This window comes from Motacilla alba, chromosome 1 (genome assembly GCF_015832195.1).
Source record: "Motacilla alba alba isolate MOTALB_02 chromosome 1, Motacilla_alba_V1.0_pri, whole genome shotgun sequence".
NCBI classification, from domain to species: Eukaryota; Metazoa; Chordata; class Aves; order Passeriformes; family Motacillidae; genus Motacilla; species Motacilla alba.
The window spans coordinates 102432948-102446972 of record NC_052016.1 but is presented as its reverse complement, the minus strand read 5'-3'; the positions used below and the strand labels follow the sequence as shown (position 1 = coordinate 102446972).

The following is a 14025-nucleotide window of genomic DNA, read 5'->3' as shown; positions in this document are numbered from 1 at the left end:
AAATCTCTGAACAGCTTTTTGTGAGGATTTAGATGAAATTGATAAGTTTGTGAAAACAGGATGTATTGGGGCTGGTGATAACATTGCCAGAGATATATTGGCAAAGATATAGGAGGGAGGAATAGCAGTGATTTTACGTAACAATCTGGTGACCAAAGATTAAGATTTTTACGTTAAGCAGTGTAAAATCTTAACATGTAGCCACCATATTTTTGAAAATGGGACTGAAATATGTAGGATTTTTGTTGTTCAATCAATTATTAAGGACTTTGGGTTTTCCTAATAAGATAAATCTTCTCAAAGTGAAAAGAAAATGGAAAGTGCTCCTTTAAGATGTAGAAGACAATAGTAAGTGAGATGGATTCCACATAACATACTTCTGCTACAGATATTTGAAGGACTAATATGGAAAAATAAGAATATGAAGTACAGAAAACTTAATCAGTATTTATTTTTACTAAAGAGACCAATAAAAAAATCACAACCAATTTTTTTGACAAAAATTATTGGATAGTATAATTAAAGTTGCTTAAAATAAGAGATTTGAGAAACTAATGAATTTAAATCTGCCACAGACTGAACCTAGACCCTCTCTCTTAAAGAAATATAACTGAGATTGTGAAAATTTAGTTAGAATATATTGGTACAATTTTCTAATTTCTCTTTTAGAACTTAAGTTTTATATGAAAGCACAAGAGCTCATAATTTTTACTTATACTTTTGATATCCCTTATTACAAATCTAAAAAGGAGAAGAAAAGAAAATCCAATAACAGTATAGAAATTAATATAGACAACAGAAAAAAAACCCCAGTCCTTTCACTACAGAACTGCCTTCAATTCATACTAAAAGAGAAACCCACTCTAATTCCTCAAATAAGGAACAAGGTCAAAAACTGTAAAAATTCAAACTAGATATTCTGTAATCAAAGTATTCTATACTTAAAGAATTTAAAATATATAGTAAAGGTCAGCAAAAGAATAGCTTGTTTTGAAAGGAGGTAACTTGGAGTCAGTTTCTGTAATCTAGGGATGGTCCAGGGAAGTGATTTTTAAAATTAGTTTTCAGATGGAATGATTTATTTTATTGATTTTTTTTCAGATAGCATAAAACTAAACAATCAGGAGAGATTTCTCAGCTTACCAGTGATTTTGAGAGCTATGGTTCAGGTAGCTGCTCATCCTGTGTAGGGAGGTAATTATGTTTAACAGTTTCCTATGGTGGGAGGGGGAGGGCCTGGGGTGGGGGAAGTGTCACAGACCTTCAAGTTCTGCCCTGGCCATAAACACCCCCTATTCCTTGGGTATGAGCCTTGCTCCTCCTTCCCTCTCCAACTCAGACCAAATGCCCAGACCCAGCAACCTCCATCTCTCCTACCCCACCTTGAACAATGTGGTTGGATGGACTTTCTTCAAGATTGTTGCTTTTGTTGATAAAGAGTGAGCAAGAGAGATGCAATGCCCTTTTAGTGATCTGAGCAGTCCTTTGGTCTAATTTTTCTCTGATTCTGGAAGGAACTGTTCTCAGGAGACCACCAAGTAAGTTCAGATAAGAGAGTTTCCTATTCCTAGCTCATTGTTCCTGGGAATAAACTGAGATGACTAAGAAGAAAGAAAAATAAATATTATTAGCCAAAATGGGGATAATTTGAATTATGTAATTTTTTTTTATCCTTTAGCTTCCACCTTTCAAGCTAATAAAAATAAGAATAAAGATAAAAAAGAGAAATGTAGAATGTGAGAAATAGAGGGTAGGTGAAGAAAATGCAGAAGATAAATTGAAAGCTACATTTATTTTTTTCCCAAATCTGATACTGTAATTTATTCTATATCAGAGGTACAGAAAATGAAACTACATAACTTTGAAATTAAAGACTGCCTTACCCTGTAAAATTCAGATATTATTATGGCATACATATTTATTAAGGAAGACAATTACTTCCTAAAGTTTTTTAAAAAAACATTATAGTCATGAAATATGGTCTGTATTCATTCCATATAAGCTTTTTTTTTTGCAAGTATACAGTATTTTTCTTATCCTCTGTGTTGCGTTACAGAAGTGGCTACCATGTGAGCTGCCTACCTATTCTAATTCAGTGAGATCAGAAGAGATTTGAAAGTAAAGAGTAAAAGAGTACAGAACAAAATTTCATTGATTTATACATGAAGATGGCCCTGACAGCTGCGTTATCAATTGAGAGTAATGTATGCTATTGTCATTGATTAGGAAACTAAGCAATCTTTTTACTTAACCAAAACTGTGCTTTTTGCTTTTATCCCTGATCAGATTTTTGCCTGTTATGTTTAGGGAAATTATCCAGGAAGTTGTGTGTTAGATATAAAAAAGATCCATAACAATTACAGGATGAAACAGGAACAGCAGTTTCTCAGCACAGAACAAATCAGCAGTCATTAATTTGAGCTATTTTAAATATATATAAACAAATAAAAAGATTATTCCATATAATTCTAGGAGTCAGATTTTATTTCAAATTTTCACTATAGAACAATCCTTTGCACGTAGGTCTTATTATCAGAACAAAATGACTGAACATTGCAGTTTTATTTGAGACTGAGATTTCTGAGCTCTTAAGTGATATCCTCTGTGATTAATTAAAAGAAGCAGTATTTTTGTCTTAAAAGAAACAAACCCAAAAATTATTATATTAACAGGAATGACATCTTGACTTCTGTTTTGAATAGATTAATGGCAATTGCAATTTTTTTATATTAGATAATTATTTCATACATTTTATAAAGTTTAGGTTTTATTTTTTAAAAGGTGGGATTTTGAAATATGGATTGCAGTTTTTCATCAAGGAAGCAAATAATGGCAATTGTTAACACTGGTGCTAATCACTGACCTTTAAATCTTCTTTCCTTGAGATCACTGGACTATCTGAGTGATTCCTTTAGTGAGTCTTCACTAAGAGTGATTTTTAATGATTTATGTAATGCTGTAGAGCAAGTGTAAGATCAAATACACACTGCCACTGTGTATATATTAGAGAGACAGCCATTCTGCACGGTATCATTAATCTGCTTTGTTCAGTATTCTGTGTCAGACTAGTCCCTCATATTGTCCATGAAGTTAAGAAATGCTTCTACAATGTGAGAATTTGATGCAATCTGTACAAACAGGGAAGCACTTTTTTGGGTTATCCTGAAGTCCAAGAGATTCAGAGTGAATCCTCTCTACAGAAGGGTAATAATTATCACAGCAAATGCTAATACTTTCTACGCATTTTAAAAACTAATTTATTTTGTTTCTATATTTAGTGAAGTATTAAAACAAGAATTTTCACAATGCTATTTAAAATGCATTTTTAAAAGATGCTGCTGTCTTCCTGTTCAAAACTGTCGTGCAGTGTTCTCCGTAATTATATTTTTGTTGTCGTTGTTTCAGTGTTCTCTACAGCTCTTTTTGCCAATTTTTTACCATTACAGTGTTACTTTTATTTTTAGGTGCAGCTGTTACTATTCCTGAGGTTAAACATTATGGAATCCTCAAAGAAAAAATGTTTCAAAGCCTGTTTATACACACTGACAAGGAGCTGTAGAAACAAGGAAGCAGAATTCTTAAGGTCATGTAACTAACTGCATGTACTTAATCACCTGTCATTAAAAGGTCTGTATAGAATGAAGTTAGCATATAGCCTAATTGTTTGTCTTGAAATTTTAAGAACCACATTTCAGAGTGAAACTTAGAATAGATTTTTCCCTTTTTTTATCTTTTCTCAAATACACTCTTTTTTCTGTTTTGTTTTAATGAAGCTTAAGAGGTCTTTTCAGTCTAGGCAAGCAGTACAGAATCCATACACTTGTAACATCTATATCCCTCAAGCATTGTCTCCAATGCCTTGAAAGCCATCTCTCTTTCATGGCCCAGAAAAATAACAGCTTTAATTTGTAATCCAAAGAAAATAAGGGATGAAGAGACTATTTCTTCAATGTTTTAAATTTATGACTTTTGGGAACCCACTAAAACAACTCCTTTGAATGTCAACAAAGTTCCCTATGATCTACTGTATATCTAAAATACTATTCAGCCTCTGCATTAGACTGCCAGAAATCCCATTTGGCAGAGCCATTCTGTTTAGTCCCATTCACTACACTATAACTGCATTTGCAAAATATAAAGAATATTGTTTAAAAACCCTTAAAGACAACATAAGCCACATCTATAGAGGGTCTCTCAAGCCTACACTGAAAATTCAATTTTAAAATACATGCTGCTATGTTTAAATCATCTTCATCTTTTTATCATTTCATTCATTAGCTAGTGTTTTTTATGACAGAAAATGATGCACAGTAATTGTAATAAAGTAATTGTTTCTTGAAGCTTTATTATACTATTGAAGTACTTTGTTACAGTCTGTGAAAGCTCACTGTGCTTAGATAGACCTGTCATTAGAAGAGCAACGAGGAGAGCATTAAACACTAGAAACTCTTTGAGAAAGACTGAGTCAGAGTATGGTTTAGGCTTTTTCCTGGTACATAGGCTAAAGCATTGACATTACTCCATCATATTTTATCCACACAATTTTATAATATGACAAAGAAATGAGAGAAAGGTGTAATCTTGATGAAGAAAGACACAGCTGTCAGGTATTACTGAGAAGCTGGATGAGAGACCAGCTACTGGGAGGCAGAATTGCACACTTAATGAAGGGGCTCAAATTTGCTGAAAAGCAATTAACGGAAGAATATTCAGTTCAAATGCCTGCTAATTGGAAACTAGAGATGTCATCAATGATTCTTCTATGCCTGAAAAAAATAATTATGCAATATCATAATTTTATGGTCCCATATTTTGACTGAAACAGAGGAGAAACTGAAATTAGACAGACATCTGGTATACAGAAATTATTTTTAAAATACTTTTGTGTGGAATATTCATCGCTGGTTTATAATTTAAATTAATATCAGCAGGGTCTGAAATATGTCTCTTTGTGACATTCACAGACAATGTCACTGTCTTATTTTAAATGAGGAATTAGATGTTGGAATTGTGACTACTATTCTGTGAAATTAATTAGCTTCTACACTGAAACCTTGTTTAAACGGATGCATGGGTGAGCTTGAGGTCCTAACTGAACAAAAACAAGAGAGAGGCTCATAGCTTACTCACTAGTCAGACAGAGTCCTTAAGAAACCTTATTACTCCCTCTTCTCTGATGAAGTGACTCTTCAGAGAATCCAGAAAGTCTGCTTTCCTCCTGCTAAACCAAAAATAACTTTATCAAGAAGCCTGTATAAGCCTTCCAATAAAAAAAGCCCAAAAAACCCAATCAAAACAGTGGTACTATGCAGCTACAGTGAAACTCTGATGACTGACCATCTGACCAAATCATAGAAAAATGGAAAGTATCAAATCCTCTGTGTATGATGTAATGTTTCATTTAATAGTCAGACTACAGACTGTGCTATTCCAGAATCAGATTAGAGCTCTGTCTTCCTGAAATGGTGAATTCAGCTGATGGGTGGTGTTGAAAGATCAGCAGAGGTCTGGAGGTTTTTAAGCTGACTTCAGAGTAAGAAAATCCAATAATCAAGTACATTGATTATTGTAATAAAAGTATCAGAGGAAATCAGACAGAAAAACTGAAAACAAGAGGTATTATTCAGGAAAGTAAAAAAAGATGGTATTATTCCAAATATCAGTTACATCTATTCTACAGATCAGTTAACGGCTTTGGTTCCAGAAGGTATCTAGATGTCTAATAATGAAAAGTAAATTATACCTCAATCATATCAAAGCCAAATGGGTTTCTTTCAGCCATATGCAGAAGATAAGATTTACTCACAGAAAAATACCAATGCAGCTTTTCCTTTAAACTACCCTCAGTCTAACATCAATATTAATAATAAGTTCATGTTTAATATATTATTATATATCTGCTTTCTGTGAATATTTTTCTCTGTAGTAATGAGACTTGTTAACTTTTCTTTTAGGGATCATCTGCTAATGTCTAATAGATGCCAAGATATTTTGTTCCCTTTTCTGAAATCCTACCGTAATTCAAAAGAGATGATGACTTTTTTGGAAAATACTATTTCCTGACTTGGTAACTTGTAAATTGAGCTTGTAACTGTCTAGTAAATTAGTTGCTTCCTTAGCAAGAGAAATAGATTGCAGAACAACCAAGTAGGGTTAATGCTGCTACTGCATGTTAGGAGGCTTTAGGATTGATCCTGAGACAGACACAATCCCACAACATCAGCATGGAACTACTCCAGTAGAATAAAACAAGTGTTTAGAAAACATGTCAGTGGAAAGGCAGCTTTATAGTTGACAGAAATATCAGAACTCCTAACCTGGAAATAAACAGAAGGGTCACAACCACCATGACTTAGCTGACTGGCATCATGTGAAAATCGACAATAGAACAACAAGAACACTTAGAATAATTGTTAGGAAGAGATTCTTTACTGAGAGGACAGGAAGGCACTGGAACTAGCTGTCCAGAGAAGCCGCATCCCTGGAAATGTTCCAGGCCAGGTTGGTTACAGCCCTGAGCAAACTGATTGAGTGGCTTTTATAAAGGCCCATAGGTGTCCCTGCACAGATGTTCTTTAAGGTCCTTTCCAACCAAATATGATTCTATGAAGAACTTAGTTCATGTGGGGTTTCTTTTTTGGTTTTCTTTTTTTCTGCCAGAGTGGGGAGGAAAGAGAGCATTTTTAATATTTGTCTCCTTTAGGCAGGAGGCCAAATGGTAGGGGAAAAAAGTCATTTAAATGAGGCATAGAAGTTTATGTCTTCTGTTGATTGCGTTGCTACAAAAGAGAGATTTCACTGACTAAGTTTTAAAAAGGCACTAATCCAAACTCCTCCTGGTAATAATCATGAGTAATTCCATATCAGAATGTGGTACTAAAATTCACTAATATGTATAAATTACGATGCACACAATATTACTTCAAAAGGATCAATTAAAGCAATTATACAATCACTTCATTGTAACTTCCCTGCTGGTCAGTTGATAATGTAATGAATGTTTTCAATATTCCATTTTTGCTGAGGGAATTAAAGTGTTTGGAATATAAGGCTGATAATAGTGTTCTAATAAGTCTACATAAAGATGCATATTAACACATCTACTTGCATACAATTTCTTCTATTTGCTATATCATGAATAATTGTTTCATTTAGCACAGACTTGAGAAATCTCTCTGAGATGGATATAGATCAGATTTTTTCAAAAAAATACATGCTTCTTAAGTGTCAGAAAAATATAATACAATTGACCTTTCAGTACTACTTTTGAGCAACATAAACAGTGATTATTAGTTCTTTGTTATCAGTGGATTCTATTTGTGTAAAATCCAGTTAAGCAAACATGATATAATCTCTATTTAATCTCAAAGAAATTGGCACACAAAGTTACCCTTTGTTATCAAATAAAACACAGAGTTCCTTTTCAAAACAAATAAAATTTTTATTTTAAAATCAGTCATTTTGGACCCTGCTCTAACCAAAGAATTATTGTCCTCTGAAATAAATACAATGAACCCTCTAATTTTAAAAGAAAAACTAGATTATTTCCTATTTCTTTTTCTATTCTAAAATTGAAACAAAAAATCATTTTTAGCAATTATCTTTAAGAAAATAGAAACAATACAAACTTCTTGTTAATTACTCAAAATTTAAATGTGAGCACTCCAATTTGTTTATTAATTTGGCTGGACTAGAAAAGTAGCTTGAAATATCTCACCTCAAAATGGATTAACAAGAAACTGTTAATACAAACAGGGAGTATTCAAAATGTTTCTGTCTACCCTCTTAGCTCCCCACAATGTATTCTAACAAGTGTCTGAAGACTTCTTCATCTGGCTTGTGCCTTTTGTTAGACCTATTAGAAAAAATTCAAAGAGAAAAGAATGTGAAGGCATAGTATCTGAGGAAGCTGGACGATTTTCCATTGTGATTGCCATACTAGAGGCCTGGGCAATCAGCAGCTATAAGATGTTTACTGTGCGCCAACTGTATAAAGTTTAACAGAGACAGGGCTGTGTTCTTCACCTGAGATGGAACAATTCTGGATGTACAGACAGACTGGGGCATGAGAGGCTGGAAAGCAGTGCCAGGAAAGGGACCTGGGGGTCCAAGGCTATGGCAAGTTGAACGTGAGTCAGCAGTGCCCTGGCTGCCAGGAGGGCCAACCCTGTCCTGGGGGCATCAGGCACAGCATGGCCAGCTGGGCAAGGGAGGGGATTGTCCTGCTCTGCTCTGTACTGGGCCAGCCTCACTCAAGTGCTGGGGGCAGTTTTGGGTGCCACAATATAAAAAAGATATTAAACTATTAGAGACTGTCCAAAGGAGGGCAACAAAGATGTGAAGAGCCTTGAGGGGAAGCTGTATGAGGAGTGGCTGAGGTCACTTGGTGTGTTCAGCCTGGAGAAGAGGAGACTGAGTGGAGACCTCATTGGAGTTACAACTTCCCCTTGAGGGGAAGCACAGGAACAGGCACTGATGTCCTCTCTGGTGATCAATGACAGGATCTGAGTAAATGGCCTGAATTGTGTCAGGGAAAATTTAGGTTAGATATTAGGAAAAAGACCTTCACCTAGTTGGCTTAGCACTGGAATGGGCTCTCCAGAGAACTGGACACAATACCAAGAATTACAGAGTTCAAGGAGTGTTTGGAAAATGCTTTCAGGGACATGCTGTCATTCTTGAGGTTGTCCTGTGAAGGGTCAGAAGTTGGACTTCAATGATATTTGTGGCTTCCTTTCAATTCAGGATATGCCATGACTCTGCTTCATATTTCAAAAAAACCCCAAAACTGTCACAACACAGAGCTGAAAGTTTACAAACATTTATCAAATAATTTTTAAATATTATTAAAACTCCTTATTTCTTTCAAACTGATAGACTTTGATGCTTTAATAAAAGTTTACTTTTTCCTAGATCTATGATTGCACATACTCTCCTACTCTTCCTACACTTCCATATGGAAGTGTTCTGCCAACAGGACAAAGAAGACAGGGCTATACTCCTTCCTGTTGTTTTCCTTTTCATTTCTAGTATGGAAACAGGATATGCATGACCTGAAATTGAAGCAGTGTAAATTTCCATTTCTCGCCAGCCAACAATTCTTATCATCTGGCAGCTAAAATTCACAGGTATTATTGAGAGGAGTAGCAACAACTTTTTCATTCAAGTTCTATAAAATGTCTCTGGAGTGAAAAATAGCTTCACCTAAATAACCCAAATATGTTTGATTAGATTCAAATATTTTGTAAATAGCCTCAAAAGACATGTGCATATTTTAATTTGTGTCATATTTAGCCTCTCCTAATTTCTTCTAAGAAAGAAGAAATTTACCCAATATCATCATTTCTCCTAAAAAGAAGAAAGGGATGAATAAAATGGTTTTATTTAATTGTTTAAAAGTCAAAACCAAAGTTCAGTGCCTGGGAAAGTAGGGCCTCTGCACCAGAACAGGAGCTGGACAGCAGCTCTCTGGGAAAGGCCCTGGGGTGGTCGTGGGCAGCTTGATGGACATGAGCCCATGTTTGAGCTAGAAGAAAATGTGTCCAACAGCTCCCAGGGTGTACTGAGAAATGCACTTCCCAGTAAGGAAGCTGAGCTTGGTCAGCCTGGAGAAGGCATGGCTTTGGGAGCCTAACACCTCCCCAGCCTCTTTGAAGGGTCATCAAAGACATGGATATAAGCTCATTACATTGGTGCAGAGTGAGAGGGAACCCATCAACAGATTCAAGTTGAAACAAGGGTGATCCAGACTGAGTATAACAGAAAAACAGCCTTTTTACTTCAAGGATAATCAAGCATTAGAGCAGACTGCCTTCATAGATTGTAGAAACTTCAAAAGTCAGATTTTTTAAAATTTTAAAATGTGTATTCAACTCTGTAGACAAACAGTTTATAAAATCAATGAAAAATAAAGTATTTTAAATCCAGTGTATACCAGCCCTGTTAAATTTCCAGAGAGAAATTTCAATTGGAATGAAAACTTATGTCCATCCACTAAAAGATTAATTTGTCCTTGTAGCCACTCTCAAATTGTTTTTCAGTGTCATGCATTAGTGTTAACAAAATTAAATTAAGGTTTGTAAAAAAGTGGTGTTAGTTCAAAGGTGCTAGATTTTATTTCATTTGTACACTGCCAATCTACTTTGTGAGATAATAGAGTATAACTTTTCTGTAGCATTTGGAAAGATTTCCTCACCTAAAGATTTGCTTCTTAAATCCAAAATGTTTAATAGATGGCAATAAGTGTGAAAGGAGTACCAATCTGATCCACACTAGAATTTCCTTGCAGTTTAATCTCATGATAACTTATGCTGGATAGCTTTCTACCCATAATTTGTAAAATTATTTACTGATTTAGAAATTTAAATTGTGAATTTCTATTTCATATTCAAATAGAGACTATGTGGCTGAATTTCAGCTGTAAGTGTAAAAGCATAATTATATTCTGAACTTTATGGTTTTGTTGGCTTTTTTTTTATTGGGTGATGCATTATCTTTTACAGCTCTGATCTTTCTGAGGTCCTTGCAACTAATGATTTGTCTTACAGGCATGTGTTTAAACATTAAGAATGGTTTTAAAATGATGAATGAGGGAGACTGTCTGGTAAGTGCCTTTTTACCATCTAATTCTGGGCATCACTAAGTCTCTTCCTCTCATTTATTGTGTCAATATCAGCACTTGAAGACCAATAAACTTCTGGCAGTCATCCTGGACTCTGAAATGAACAGATGCTGGCACCTGAGGTAGATGTTAACACTTCTTTGATGTGGAGCATTTCTTCCTCTGTTCTATGGCAAATCATTCTAGTTGCGCTAATTTACATGAAAATGCCTCACAAATAGTTCAGCGCATAAAATAAATGTCCAGTGCAAGATGGCAACAGACAAATATTTGGACCTTAAAGAACCATCCTTGAAGGGAAAAGAATCCATTTGATCCATTAATAATGAGAACTTACTCTTTGATCCTTTCTCTTCCTGTTACATCAGAGAAAAGCATGAAATAAAACATCTTGTGATATGTGTCAGGTGTTGCCAAAACAGCAAGCAAAGCACTTATAGTCTTGAAAACAAAAATGTTAGGCAAGATCTAAAATAGATTCAGTATCAAAACTCCACAGCCCAAAACAACGTTTCTCAGTGCCTTCTCTCTCTCATGCTTTGGATCGCATAAATTAAATGCTCATGAAAGATAAAAATACTCTCATAATAAAAAAATAATAATAAAAAAGAGACTGTGAGTCTTTCATATTCATAGTAAAAATAATATTTTGTTTATTGGGTGAGAAAAATAATTCAGGATTCACCAACCAGTATGAGATTTTCTAAGCTGTAGTCAACTTGACAATTGCGTGGCAGAATTCATAAAAACTTTTCATAAACATTTCTTGACTTAGCAAGTGAAGACTTCACATCTGTTGGCAAGTTTTGGTTTTTCTTAAGACTAGCCAGACACACACATCTGTTCTCCCGACTAGGAAAACCTGAATATGGATCTTGCAACCATATGTCATCAGGACATTGTGCCAATACATTTGAAGTGCAGGTCCAAGATCGGCACCAAAGAAGAAGGGCAGCTGAGGGCAACAGAGCTTTAATTGCAGAGGGGGTTGTGAGGCAGATTGTTTGGATACTGCTAAGGAATAACATCATTGCTTAACCAGAAATTTTACTATAACAGTGTTCACATATAAACATTTGATATGAAATGTCAAAATCACAACTTTATTTAGATTTCTTTTAAGATGTTGGTTGCTTAAAAATAATGTATATTTATTATTTTTGTGCAAATGTGAAACAAAGAAAATATCAAACTACTGCAAATTTTTCATGGATGAAAAGCCTGGTCACTGACCCTTTTTGCTCATGTTATAACATATCTCATTAGAAAGACATATACAAAAATTATTTTGATTAAATCTATATGGTACTAGTGACATAAATTGACAAACTTAGTGTTACATGGAACTTTTTTTATGTATACTTCATTGGTCCTATAATTCCTTAGGAAGTGGCTATGTGACTGGGTACAATGGAAGATACCTCAGTGAGTAAAGCTTCCTGAAAAGAGTTTTGAACAAGGAGCTATATGATTGAGGCAGCATAATAAGAGTAAAATGGGGCTTACTAGAACACTATTAGATCATATTGACCTGCCCTTTGTCATGTATCTACATATAAACTGATGTGTAAGATTGATATTAAAAAAAACCAGATTAAAAATTAGTTAATTCCATACCAATTTTACAATTATAAATTAAACTTACTCAGTTTATACTGAAGAAGACTAGATGTGCTTACATGGTCTGTTTTGTTCTATTGACTCAGTTTTCCATGTCATTGATCCCCTGCCAAGAAGTTGCAATAAATGACTATGGAAAGGAGGAAGAGATTGGTAGCACCTTAAAACACCATCACGGTTCTGAATAAAATACCATAATCCTTCTCCATTAACAAAAACTAGGATCAAAACTGGTTTCTGTTGGTTTAAAAAACAGGTCAGTGTGCTTCATGCAAGAAACATGCAACTTTCCAGAGAATGTTACCAAGATTTGTTGCTTCTATTTCATTAAAGCTACAGTTTTGAAATGCCCAGTGGGTGTAAGATTAGTGTAACGCAATTTCTCTCCACAACACCAATGTGCCTGTTTTCATGCTCCAATTGTCTGTCAGATTTCCCTGAAGACTGGTAAAAAAATGTCTGTCAAAACTTGGACATTCCTCAAAGCAAATGACTCACATAGAAAAAATTGAATAATAATCAAAAGAATAGTAGTGTGATTAACAACACAGAAGAATGAAAGCAAAATGTATACCTTAAAAGAAAACTTCAGAGAGTTTAAAAATCACTATGGGAGAATTAGCTCATCTGAAATTGCTAACCTTAAAAGAAAACTGTAGGGAGTTTAAAAATCACTATAGGAGAATTAACTCATCTGAAATTGCTAACTAACTCCACAAATCCTATGAGATACTTAGAAGCTGTATGCATTTTATTGGAATTTTTCCAGCTAAGGATTTATTAATAATAATATAAATTCTTTTCTATATCTCTTTCAAGTAATGTCTCATAAAAACTCAATCCAGTGCATTGTATGCAATCTGTAAACAAGCCTCTGTATGCTATGGAGGGGCAAATTAAGGACAAATAAGAGCTCAAGGCTTAAGGTGCATTATATGTTAGGATATAATTTATTAGATGTTTATTTCTTTATATTTAGTAAGTTATCTTTAGTAAGTTACTTTGAACAAAGATCCATATTTCTACATTTAATGTTAAATACTACAGAAAGACAAAGACAGAAATTAGAGGTAGATGAACCATCAGTGAATGTAGAGGGACATATGCCTGTCTCTTGCTGTAGCTGTAGAGATATATGCCTTCAATCTGCACTAATTGGGGGCTCCTAGAAGTGAAATTTTCTTTCTTATGGATATTAATTTCCTGTAGTGGTCCAGGAACTTTTAGTTATCATTATCAAATGTCAGAGTTACAAAGTTACCGAAGAACTGACAGCAAGTTTGCCCTTGTGACTGTGAATCTCTAATCAATACCTGCAGATGATCTCTAATGAACAGTTTTCAAATGATAGGTAGTCTCAGTTTTGATGTTCCATTCTTTCTTCAAATTTGTCATGGCTGAATCATTTGACTTCTTGATAGCAATACTAAATTCTAACAGTAAAGACTATGTTTTTTAAAGGTTCTTAACATTTTTAAGGGTTTTTTTCCCAAGGGTTTTTTTTCTGTTTGTTTTTTAAGGAATTTTTAATAAAATATAGGAATGAACCAATCTTTTGCCATGTATTTGCCATATAAAAACTCTTCAATGAAAATGATGTATTGTTTGGATAGAACTGCAATCAAGATGGTAAGTAGATATCTGGCAATATAGTGACCTAACTAGTTTGAATGAACAATTTTCTTGCCACAATTAAAAGCTTACAATTTCCTTTAGTATGGTGTTAAACCTAGGACTAAGGAAGGATTCAGAAATTAGATTTTGGCAACCGCAGATTCTAAGAG

At 34.4% G+C, this 14025-nt stretch overlaps 1 long non-coding RNA gene across 3 annotated transcripts in view; it reads left to right on the top strand.

The window, feature by feature from the left end:
• The window catches only part of LOC119704513, a 69545-nt gene extending 55885 nt beyond the window's left edge, over positions 1-13660 (top strand). For 2 of the 3 annotated variants that reach the window (XR_005257982.1, XR_005257983.1), the window contains 2 exons: positions 3465-3627; positions 10676-13660. This is a non-coding gene — a long non-coding RNA (uncharacterized LOC119704513). Of the gene's footprint in view, positions 1-1101; positions 1195-3464; positions 3628-10675 lie in introns of all 3 variants that reach the window. The other variant, XR_005257984.1, reaches the window with a different exon arrangement.
• Positions 13661-14025: the final 365 nt, after the last annotated feature.